The sequence below is a fragment of the Trichechus manatus genome, unplaced genomic scaffold (genome assembly GCF_000243295.1).
Source record: "Trichechus manatus latirostris isolate Lorelei unplaced genomic scaffold, TriManLat1.0 scaffold00180, whole genome shotgun sequence".
In the NCBI taxonomy this organism is placed as follows: domain Eukaryota; kingdom Metazoa; phylum Chordata; class Mammalia; order Sirenia; family Trichechidae; genus Trichechus; species Trichechus manatus.
Genome location: NW_004444116.1, coordinates 2,100,098 through 2,112,180, shown reverse-complemented (window position 1 = coordinate 2,112,180; position 12,083 = coordinate 2,100,098). Strand labels below are relative to the sequence as shown.

Sequence of the window (12,083 nt, the reverse complement as noted above, 5' to 3'; positions counted from 1 at the left end):
GAGTGACGACTCTTATTTCTCTAGGATATATTCCTAGGAGTGGAATTGCTGGATCGAATCATATGACTATTTCTAGCTTTCTGAGGAAGTGCCGTATCATTTTCCAAAATGGTTGTATCATTTTGCATTCCCACCAGCAGTGCATAAGAGTTCCGATCTCCCCGCAGCCCCTCCAACATGCAGCCACTTTTGAATGATCTTCAGTAAAATTTTACTTGTGTGTGATATTAATTATACAGTTTGATAATTTCCACATTCTGTTGGATCTCCTTTCTTCTGAATAGGCGATATATATAGATCTCTTCCAGTCAGTTGGCCAGGTGCTACCTTCCTAATTTCCTCACATAGACTAGTGAGCCCTTCCAGTGTTGCATCCGTTGTTATAACATCTCAGTTGGTATTCCGTCACTTTCTGCAGCCTTGTTAATCTCCAATGCCTTCAGTGCATCTTGGACTTCTTCCTTCAGTATCATCGGTTCTTGATCATATTCTACTTCCTGAAATGATTGAACCAATTCTTTTTGGTACAGTGACTCTGTGTATTCCTTCCATCTTCCTTTGCTGCTTCCTGTGTCCTTCAGTATTTTGCCCACCGAATCCTTCAATATTGCAGCTTGAGGCTTGAATTATTTCTTCAGATCTTCAGCTTGAGAAATGCCAAGCTTGTTCTTCCATTTTGGGGAAGTCCAGGTCTTTGCACAGGTCATTATAATACTTTACTTGTCTTCTCGAGCTGCCCTTTGAAATCTTCCGTTTGACTCATTTTCTTCATCATTTCTTCCATTTACTTTAGCTACTTGACATTCAAGAGCAAGTTTCAGAGTCTCTTGTGATATCCATTTCGATTTTTTAAATGACCTGTTGTTTTCTTCATGTATGATGTCCTTGATGTCATTTAACAACTCATCTGGTCTTCGGTCATTAGTGTTCAATGGGTCAAATATATTCTTGAGATGATCTCTAAATTCAGATGGGATATACTCAAGGTCATACTTTGGCTCTTGTGAACTTGTTCTAATTTTCTTCAGCTTCAACTTGAATTTGGATATAAGCAATGGATGGTCTGTCCCACAGTAGGCCCCCAACCTTGTTCTGACTGATGATATTGAGCTTTGCCATTGTCTCTTTCCACAGATGTAGTCGATTTGATTCCTGTGTATTCTAACTGAGGAAATCCACCTGTATAGTTGACGTTTATGTTGTTGAAAAAAGGTATTTGCAATGAAGAAGTCGTTAGTCTTGCAAAATTCTATCATGAGATCTCCGGCGTCGTTTCTATCACCAAGGCCATATTTTCCAACTCCTGATCCTTCTTCTTTGTTTCCAACTTTAGTATTCCAATCAACATTAATTAGCAAGACATCCTGATCACACGTGTGATCAATTTCAGACTGCAGAAGTTGGTAAAAATCTTCAATTACTTCATCTTTGACCTCAGTGTTTGGTGCACAAATTTGAATAATAGCCATATTAACTGGTCTTCCTTTTTGTGTATGGATATTATCCTATCACTGACAGTGTTGTACTTCAGGATAGATCTTGAAATGTTCTTTTTGATGATGACTGCAACACCATTCCTCTTCAATTTGTCATTCCTGGCATAGCAGACCATATGATTGTCCAATTCAAAATGGCCACTACCAGTCCATTTCAGCTCACTAATGCCTAGGATAGCGATGTTTCTGTATTGCATTTCATTTTTGACAATTTCCGATTTTCCTAGATTCATACTTCATACATTCCACTTTCCGATTATTACCAAATGTTTGCAGGTGTTTCTTCTCATTTTGAGTCGTGCCACATCAGCAAATGAAGGTCCCGAAGCTTGTCTCCATCCATGTCATTAAGGTAGACCCTACTTTGAGGAGGCAGCTCTTCCCCAGTCATCTTTCGACTGCCTCCCAGTCTGAGGGGCCCATCTTCCAGCACTGTATCAGACAATGTTCTGCTGTTATTCATAAAGTTCTCACTAGCTAATATTTTTCAGAAGTAGACTGCCAGGTTCTTCTTCCTAGTCTGTGTTAGTGTCGAAGCTCAGCTGAAACCAGTCCACCATGGGTGACCCTACTGGTATTTGAACACCAGTGGCATAGCTTCCAACGTACGTCAACAAGCAAGCCCATACAGTATGATAGACTGACAGATGGGTGGGGGACATGTGTAATTCGGTCCCTCAGGGAATTTGTATGTGTCTATGAATCTTCTGTGACGTTGCCTTAATCAAGTTGTGCTGACTTCCCAGGTATTGTGTACTGCCTTATCCTTCACTGAAGTTACCACTTACCTATTGTCTAGTTAGTGTTTTTCCCTCCCCGCTCTTCCCCTCCCTCGTAACCATCAAAGATTGTTTCTCTCTGTGTGAAAACTCTTTCATGAGTTTTTATAATAGTGGTCTTACATACAATATTTGTCCTTTTATGATTGACTTATTTCACTCAGCATAATGCCCTCCGGAACAGCATAATGCCCTCCGGATTCATCCATGTTGTGAGATGTTTCACAGAGTTATCACTGTTCTTTATTGTTGCACAGTATTCCATTGTGTGTATGTACCATAGTTTGTTTATCCATTCATCTGTTGATGGACTCTTAGGTTGTTTCCATCTTTTTGCTATTTTGAATAATGCTGCAATGAATATGGGTGTGCATATGTCTATTTGTGTGATGCCTCTTATTTCTGTAGGATACATTCCTAGGAGTGGGATTGCTGAATCATATAGTATTTTTAACTTTTTAAGGAAGTACTATATTGTTTTCCAAAACGGTTATACCATTTTGCATCCCCACCAGCAGTGCATAAGCATTCCAATCACTCCAACACTTGTTATTTTTTCTTTGTTTGTTTGTTTTATTCTTGCCAGTAATGTTGGGGTGAGATGGTATCTCATTGTAGTTTTGATTTGCATTTCTCTAATAGCTAGTGTTCACAAGCATTGCCTTGCGTGTCTGGTAGCTGCCTGAATGTCTTCTTCAGTGAAGTGTCTGTTCATATTCTTTGCCCATTTTTTAATTGGATTATTTGTCTTTTTTTCACAGAGGTGTTCAGATTTTCCGATAGATTTTAGGGACTAGAACTTTGTCAGATATAGCATAGCCAAAACTTTTTTCCCAGTCTGTAGGATTTCTTTTTACTCTTTTGGTGAAGTCTTTTGATGAACATAAGTGTTTAATTTTTAGAAGGTCGCAGTGATCTAGCTTATTTCTGGTGTTTGTGTATTGTTAGTTATGGTTTGTATAGCCTCTAGCATTGACCCTATTTTTTCTTCCATGATCTTTATGGTTATTGGTTTTATATTTAGATCTTTGATCCATTTTGAATTAGTTTTTGTGCATGGAGTAAAGTATGGGTTTTGTTTCATTTTTTTACAGATGGACATCCAGGTTTGCCAGCACAATTTGTTAAAAAGACTGTCTCTTCTCCATTTAATAGACTTTGGTCCTTTGTCAAAGATAGAGTGACCATAGGTGGATGGGTCTTGTTTTTTTGTAAAGAGAATATAAGTATGTCCAGGAAGAAGTTTTTCAATGTAGTGAATTATGTCAAACATTCATTGTTTCTAATTTTTATGTAACAATTGGTTTTCTACCCCAAAGTTATACAACCTTTCAGTTTTGGCATTTCCAGTGATTATATTTGGTTTTATTTTTCATTTTTTACTTTTAAATTTTATATGTATTTAAAACTTAGTGTCACTGGCACTGGTGATACGTTAATCTAGGTTTTATTTTCCTAAATGGCTACCCAGTTAGCCCAACACCATTTGTCCAAATCCACCCATTTCTATTGATTTGAGTTGCTACCTCTATCATATTTTCATTTATATATTTGTTTTCTTCCCTATCTGGTGTTTTAGTTTTGCTGCATCAGTTATAAGTGGAGTCTTAAATAGCTATTTATTTTCCAATTTCTGCATGGCTTCATTGGACTAAATATGATTTGGGTGGTCTAACAACGGCTTGTTTACTCTATATTAATATCTGAATATGTCATTTACCCAAAGCCTATATTGATATAAAGGTTCCTGGGTGGCCAATACGGTTTTCGCTGAACTAGCAAACTAAAGGTTGGTGGTTCCAGCCTACACAGTGGCAATGCAGAGGAAAAGCCTACGATCTGTTTCTGTGAAGATTACAGCCAAGAGAACTCTGTGAAGCAGTTCTAATCTGTAACACATTTGGTCACCGTGGGTCAGAATTAACCCACTAGAAGCCAATGGGATTGTTATTTTTGTTATTGTCATTACTGTATTTTAATACAAAGTGGTTGCAATAGTGTGGGTAGCCAGACCATTGTGGCATGCTGTTGGGAATGTATATTTGGCAAGATCCATCAGAATTACCATCTCATGTAACATACATTGCTTCAGCAATTCCATGTATAGAAAGTACATCTATTTGAAATGTCAGATAGGATATTACTTATTGCAGCATTATTTGTATGAGCAAGATATATGTTATGATATATCCATACAATGGAATTCTTGGCTGCCAAGCAAAGAAGGAAGAAGCGCTTTCTCTATTGATCTGGAAATCACTGCAACATACATGAAGTGAAAAATCCAAGATGCATTGGAATGTATTTGGAATTTCCTTATTTGTATAAAAAGTGGAGGAAATAATATCCCTGAGAGGATACCCCAGAAACTATGCTTGCCTATGCAAGGAGGAACTGGGTGACTGGGAAGGTTGTGGGTTCAGGGATGAGACTCTTATACTTTTTCGGTGGCAACAAGTTTGGTTTTCGGTCCATCAAGCAGGGACGCTGAAGAACTAAGTGTTGTCTCTTTCGCTGTCTCTTTATGACACCCGGATATCATGAAGTGCAAAGACAGGCAAGGAACAAAATCTACTAGAGACCACGTGTCCTGCCTGCTCTCACCTCACCAAGGCGGCTTGGGGGGTCCTTGAATCTCCCCCTCGCCTGCCCCGCTCCCGCTCCCTTCCACTCATCCCCTCAGAGGTTTCCATCACTGCGTGTCCCAGGCGACCCGGGCCCTGCTGCCGCACTCCGACTCCCACTGCCATTCTACAGTCAAACGCGGGACCTTCTGAGGCGCAGAGCTGTGTTTAAGTTCACAGCCAGCAGGCCCGGCTCTCTGAGCTTCCTGAGGGGATGCAACATTGGCATTGTGGGATTTTAAGGGAATAACGATATTAGGGGAGACTCTAGCTGAATTCGACCCTCCTAGCCCTCTCTTCTGCTTTCACTTCCCTCCCCTCCAAATGACTACTTGCTGTGAGTGCAAGTGATGGCGTACTTGGCGGTCTGAATCTCTTAATGGAGTTTCTTTGCTTGAAACCCTCTCTTATGGCATTCGAATGAAGAATCTAAGTTACAAAAGATGAAGTGCAGTAACAGCGAAATTTGTTTTTAGAAACCTTCATCTTATTTGGAAGAACTGGGTTGCATCAACTTTTACTGACCGCTTGCGGGCAATGTAGAACTGCTCCATAGTGTTGTCAAGGCTTTCACCTTTTAGGAGCAGATTACCAGGCCTGTCTTCTGAGGCACCTCCGGGTGGGTTCAAATCGCCAACCTTTTGGCTAGTAATTGAGCGCTCAACTCTTCGCTTTCCCCGCTCTCGTTGCTCTGTTCCGATTCTTGTTGAGCAAAGAGCAGGAAGGGATGAGTGAAGAAGCCTATAGCAAATGTTGGTGTGGGTTTCTCTATGTCAATAGGCTTCTAAAAGAAACAACTAGGGTAAAACGAGCATAACGCCTGAACAGGGACTTGAACGCTGAACCCTCAGATTGAAAGTCTGAAGCTCTACCAACGGAGCTACACAGGCCCCTGCTTCCAACTTTTCCTGACTACCTAGTACAGGTTTTATGCAGCTCAATTGATTTTATATTTCGCGTCCTGGTTCCCAAATAGCTTCCTTGTAATTCTCCTGCTTGCCAAGAAGATTCAATTTCAAACAGATGTTATAATCACTAGGAGAATTTCCCTTCCTTCTATCTTGTCTTCTGTCCCTTTAGACTTTCAGAAACAGACTTGATTGCTAGACAAAGCACTGCTGCTTTTCTGATCACATTGCTAGACCTAGAGGGCTTCATATCCACCTGCATGTATTTTTCTCAAAACAACACTCATGCTACTCTTTTTCATATCCCTCTGCCTTATCTCATACATCTTTCTTGCAGCCTTGGAAGGTGGAGGAGAAAAGAGTTGAACGAGCCAAAAAAACGAAGACCAATGAGAGCGTTCCATAATGGTGGGGCAAGCAGAGGTGCGTAGGTTTAATCCTCTGCATCTCTATGCTTGCTTTTCTTCATAATGCAACTTCTCTACCACCTGTGAGCCACTCTTCCTACTTTTCATTTTCTTTCTCCTGTTTGTCCTCCTCTTCCTCCTTCTCTTTTGTCTCCTTTCTCTCCTCCTCTTCCAGGTCTTCATGTTATGAATACTGTTTGCTACTCACATCAAAAGAAAAATGATAATTGTCTTGATGAATTAATGTACATTAGGAAATACTATCCAGAATATGACCTATGATTCTTTTTGAGTTTTGACCTAAACTTGGAGAAAATACTGTACAAGGGATATGGGAACAAATGGGGAAGTTTTGGAGTGAAGGAAAGTTCAGCCTCTCTGGGGAGGAAAGACATGGAGGAGAACGGGAAAAAACTATTGTTTATTTCTTCCAAATAACTCAACACTTCCAAGAAAACAAGACTATGTGAAAACTGTATTTGTGATCACTTAACTTTAGAAACTTGTGGATTCCTCATCTCTTCTACCCTGCCAATATACAAGGCAGAGTTGGGGATGGGTCACACAAAATCACCTTGTTTTGTGGATCAATCCACAGGGAAACTAGGGAATGACTTTTAGGCAAAATACTTTGGGGTTAGTTAACATTTCAATGAGACAAACATCCCTCTGAGCTATTTTGGCCCTCTTCTCTGCATTTGAAATAGCTTGGAAGTCACCAAACTGCACCTCACACAACAGGACCACCCTCCCGGGGAGGTTTGGGATCCGCCACCTAGTCCCACCTCTGTATCAGGTGATTCTTTTACTTGTTAGTAGAGTATCAAGTTGTTAAAACCTATGTCGTGAATGGATTACAATAAAATATATTCCTGGCATTAACAGCAGGCATTTTCTACAAAGGGAGCTCTTGTTTGAGCTTCCAGATCTTTCTCCCTGGAGCAATGCTGTATTATATTTGAGACAGAAAAGGTACGAACATAACAACTTCTGGTGATCCCTCTCCTCATGCTGTCATCTGCCCCACTTCATTGCAGAGTTTAGTTCTTGGTTCATAATTCTCCACCCAAATGCATCATCATTATAAGTGACTTAGACAAGAACACCCTCGAAGAAATATGTCCCTTCTGATCATCTCACAATCTCAGTCTATTCGTTCTAAGTAATTGTTTTCAGAGGTTTCAGATGATATTTGGTTCCTTCTTTGAATGTTGTTAAAATTTATTCTGATCGCAAAGTCAAAAATTTGAAAACAGAAACTCAGTGTTCCCTTATCAACACTTTCACTCACAGGCTTGTACAGCATCCTCACAGCACCAGCTGTGTGGCCTAATGGATAAGCTGTCTGATTCCAGATCTAGAGGATTGAGGGTTTAAGTCCCTTTATGGTGGTCTTATTGTGCAACAAGTGGAAGAGTCATGAATTGACTTCCAGGGGCTAATTCCTGAGGTGTTGCTGGAAGGGAGAAGTGATATAGGCACAGTTTCTTCTTTCATAAATCAATAATTAACATTAAAGAGACTTTGGAAATCTAAAATGGGCTGAGACTCAAAAAGACATGGGAGCAAATCTGTGCACCCACCAATGATCATCATTCTGTCCTCTCAGTTTATTACTTCTTTGTAATGATTTTTCAAGATTTCAGTGGGTGTTTATTTCTTTTCTTCAAGATATTAGTGAATCTTACTCTAATTGCAAGGAACTTCGAATCACAAGTTCTCGTTATATTCCTTTCTCTTTACTTGTATAGATGCCTTATCTTCTCCATCAATCCCAGGCCCTTCATAGTTACTCTTCTTCTCCACCCCCCTCCCCCCTTCTCCTCCTATTTCAATTTTCAGCAATGATAGGAGCAATCTGATTTAACATCTGGAAACTAACCCATGATGTGATAGTTACGGTTTTTCTGCCAAAGATTCTACACAGATGCTAGATAATGTAAGAAAATGCAGTCTGGAAAATTCAGAACATAGTATATAACTCTTTATCTTCAAAACATTTTCTGATACCCTCATTTTTGAGACTCCTTCCAAAACATTTTGACTTCTATTCTTCCCAGGACCTACGTGGATTATACGTATAATTTAAAGGTATTGAATTTCCTGAATAGAACACAGAGAGCATATATATGTTTCTTCTAGTAAGATCAACTTTAATATCTCATAGAATCTTATACCTTAAGAATTCTTACCAAAGTCCCTCCTTTGAGGAGATGTTCAAACAGTGCTGTAAACAGTAAATTGGACCTTCTCCCAAATAATACATAAAATACACCTTTCAGACTTTCAAGTACAACTTGATTTAGCAAGAATGCATCCCTGCATCCCTCCATATCAAGAACTTACAAGGATATATTTGGAATCCAGGTTGCTGTAGCCACAGTATCAACCAATAACTTCATAGTTACCCCCAAACAATCTTAATTGTACCTCACAAGACTCAGAGCCAAATTAATCCCTGCTCTGTCATTCTGCCTGTACTCAAGTCACTGCATATCTTTGTGTCTGACAACTGTCTAATGGTCTCTTTCAAGGAGACCTTTGCTTCTTTTACTCTTCTCACATTCTATTGCTCTGATGAGCTGCCTTCTGGGTCAGCTGGGAGACAAGTTCTGTGTGAAAAATGGGGTATTACCAAGCTATAAGGGGACTTCATGTGATTTCCGTGAACATGGAGAAGATTCTTATTGGGGCAGAAGGTGGCAGAGAAGAGATACAAGTCATCTCACCTGGAGGTTGCTCCTTCTTAGGTCTTCTAAGAAATTTCAAGAAGATGATGGTAATCAGTATGAACTCCAGAGTCCAAGATCACTCTAGAGGCTAAGCTTATCCCTTGGTTTTCAATGAATACCATTAACAAGCTCCAAATCTTCAAATTGTAATGGACTCTCTTCCAGGCTCACTCTACCTCTGTGCAGACTCACTCCTCTACAGCCACATGCTTTATACAAATCTCCAGATAAGAGATTTTTGTAACTTTCTAGTCTCAGGAATCACTGCGCTTATAAAACATTAACATAAATTTGTACCTTAAATTCATAAGTATCCCAAATAATGAAGTCCCAAATCAAACTCCTTCTCTCCCCTTTCCAATCTTATCCAATGTCCCCAAAGAAGAAGAAAACAACCTAACAAGTGGTAAAATCCACTCCTCTTTTCCCAAAATGAAAGGACATAGCATCTCCAGAATCCAGAGAATTTGAAATTATCCTAAAAATTTCCAAATTTGAGTTGCATCATCAACCTTGACCTCTCAATACTGTGCCATCCTTTTCATTCCTTAAGTCACTATTTCACTCATCTATTTGACAGTAGGCCAGAAAATAAGGTTGCTGTGCACATTGAGTGAATAGCTCTTAAATAATATTGCAAGTCTGACTTTCCACATTTGAAATCTTGCTCTTCAGACTCCCACTGAGAAAAGAGAGTATGTGAATGCACTGTAAATATTTCCAGAGCTGCTCCAGGAGAAAGTTGGGCTCAGTAGCCTTCTGTGTATGAGTTAGAAAGAAGTATGGGAGAACTGAACGTATGTACACCAGAACAAGGTGGTGAATCCTAGATCCTCAGACTAGAGGCCTGGTGCACTGAGCTCTCCAGCAGTTTGATGGGTTCAAACTTGACCTTTCTTTCTCCTTCTTTCCTTTGAATATTAAGGCCGAACACGATAAAACTAAGTGGCTGCAAATACAAGATATTCTAGCCCACAGCCATGAGGGGATTCCACTTCTAAGCTCCAGTTGCTGTGCTCTCACTTGGGATCAGGACAACGACGTCTCCTTGTGGCTTTTTCCAAAGCCTCCAATACCAACAACTGCTATTTCAGACACACTCAACCACACAAGCGCTTTCCAACATGCTCAGCAATGGAAAGAGCAGCTAGGCACTCTCAGTCACGAAATTTTGGACGAAATGAGTCATATCTTTTTGTGGGAGATGCACTTCGAAAGCACTTACTTTAGCCCCTCTCTTCCCAAGGGCCTCCAGAAAGTATAATAAAGATGGGAACTTGGTCACTTTCTACCTCCACAACAGTCCATACTATCCATTCGTAGAGACCTATTTCGAAACCCTATTCCTCTTCTCTCTGACATGTACTTCTCTGCTGCTTTTTCTCTCTGCTGCTCAGCATCCTCCTTTCCCCCCTGCTATAAACCCTGCCACAGTCTCCTATTTACTCTCTTCCTCGCGCCCACTCCTCCTACATTCCAGTTCCCAGACAGGTGTCTTTCTAATATAGTAGGAACTTAACGTATATATTCTGGACTACCAACCCTTCCATCCAAGAAGATTTGGATTTCCTCCCTCATACCTGGATTAACAATCGCATCACTTCAGGAATTTGCAGACTTCTCCAGGCGTAGGGCAAGTTTATAAAGAACAAAATTTGTTTTGAAGATTGTGCCCAGCCCGTAAAGCGCTTCTCTTGTGCTTTCCTCATTAAAGAAATAGTTTGGTCTAAAAGAGACGTTTTAACTGCAGGCGCGTCTGTCTTTCTCCTCTCTCTTTCGACTTCTGACTTCCTCTTCAAAACCAGAGCTACAGCATTGTAGAGCCAAAACTATGTTTCCAAACCCAGGTTCCGGACGCAGACGTTTGCAAGAGCATAACTATACTTTGTCGCTCTTCGTTTCAGTCTAATTAACCCGTTTCTATTCAGTAGATCCCGATCTAGTCAGGTTTCCAAAGAGCGGCTGGTGGATTGGAACTGCGAAGCTTTTGGTCAGCAACCATACCTCTTGACGGCGCCACACCCTGTTTCTGTCAACTATTGTGATTTAATTAACCTCTAGTCTTATCTCACCACCTGGATCTTCATTCCTTCCCAGCGCTGACTGAACTCATCTTTGTATTCCCCTGCACTATCTTTTGTGTCTTTCCGCAAGCTTCGTAGACGGAAGAAAAGGACTTTTCAAGAAGACTTAACAGAATGTTCAATCCTGGGACTCTCCCTCGTGGTGTACTGGAATTGACTGACACTCAGGCAGTTGGCTAAAAGCAGTCCTTGAAGAAGCCAAGGACTACTGGAAGATCTCAAACTCGTTTGGTCTGGAATGCTTTTTTTTTTTTTCCCATCTCCTGGCATGGCTGCAAGGCAGGATCCAATCCAGGAACACAAGAAGTGAACATAATGGATTTTGATTTGTGCAAACTTACGTTTTAAAACACTTGCAGACTATGCTAAAGCAAAACAAACAAAAAAAACCCGTTGCCGCTGAGTCTCTAAAGGACAGAGTAGAACTTGTTTCCAAGGAGTGCCTGGTGGATTCCAGCTACCAACGTTTTGATTAGCAGCCATAGCTCTTAACTGCTAAGCCACAGATCGTGCTGGAATTCAGTATTATATAGTAGTCTCATAATTGTGGTTAACAGTGGGTGTAGCTCAGTGGTAGAGTGTGTGCTTAGCACACACCAGCCCCTGAGTTCAAACCCCAGCACCTCCATGTATCACTTTCTTTCTTCACCTAAATATTGGCAAATTTGTTTCAGACTTGCCCCATTTTTCTCTTTGTGAATACCTTTACTTATGTTTTTCCTACTTACAGAAAGGATAAATCATTTGATAATTACTCACTTGGACCATAGTCCTTGACACTCCTTGAGCCTTCCAACCTATTGTGCTTAAACACGATAAAATTAAGAGGAACAGGAGTAAAAGAAGGTGCTCACTCAAGATCTGCTGACCGTGAAACAACAAAATTCCACCACATCATAGATGGCCTGGTCTCCTTTACTACAATTTCTCATTATTATTAAGAAGTAGGAAAGAAAAAGATAGATGCAAAGAGGGAGGGGGAAGTGACTGCTGGACAAATTCCTTCTTAGTCTTCTTTTTCTTCTCCCCCACCCGGGGCAGTGATTGGTGATG

At 40.5% G+C, this 12,083-nt stretch overlaps 1 non-coding gene across 1 annotated transcript; it reads right to left on the bottom strand.

Moving 5' to 3' along the window:
- Positions 1-5,716: 5,716 nt before the first annotated feature.
- On the bottom strand, positions 5,717-5,789 carry TRNAE-UUC (transfer RNA glutamic acid (anticodon UUC)). Its single transcript has one exon. It is a non-coding gene; the product is annotated as a tRNA-Glu (tRNA).
- Between the last annotated feature and the right edge of the window lie 6,294 nt (positions 5,790-12,083).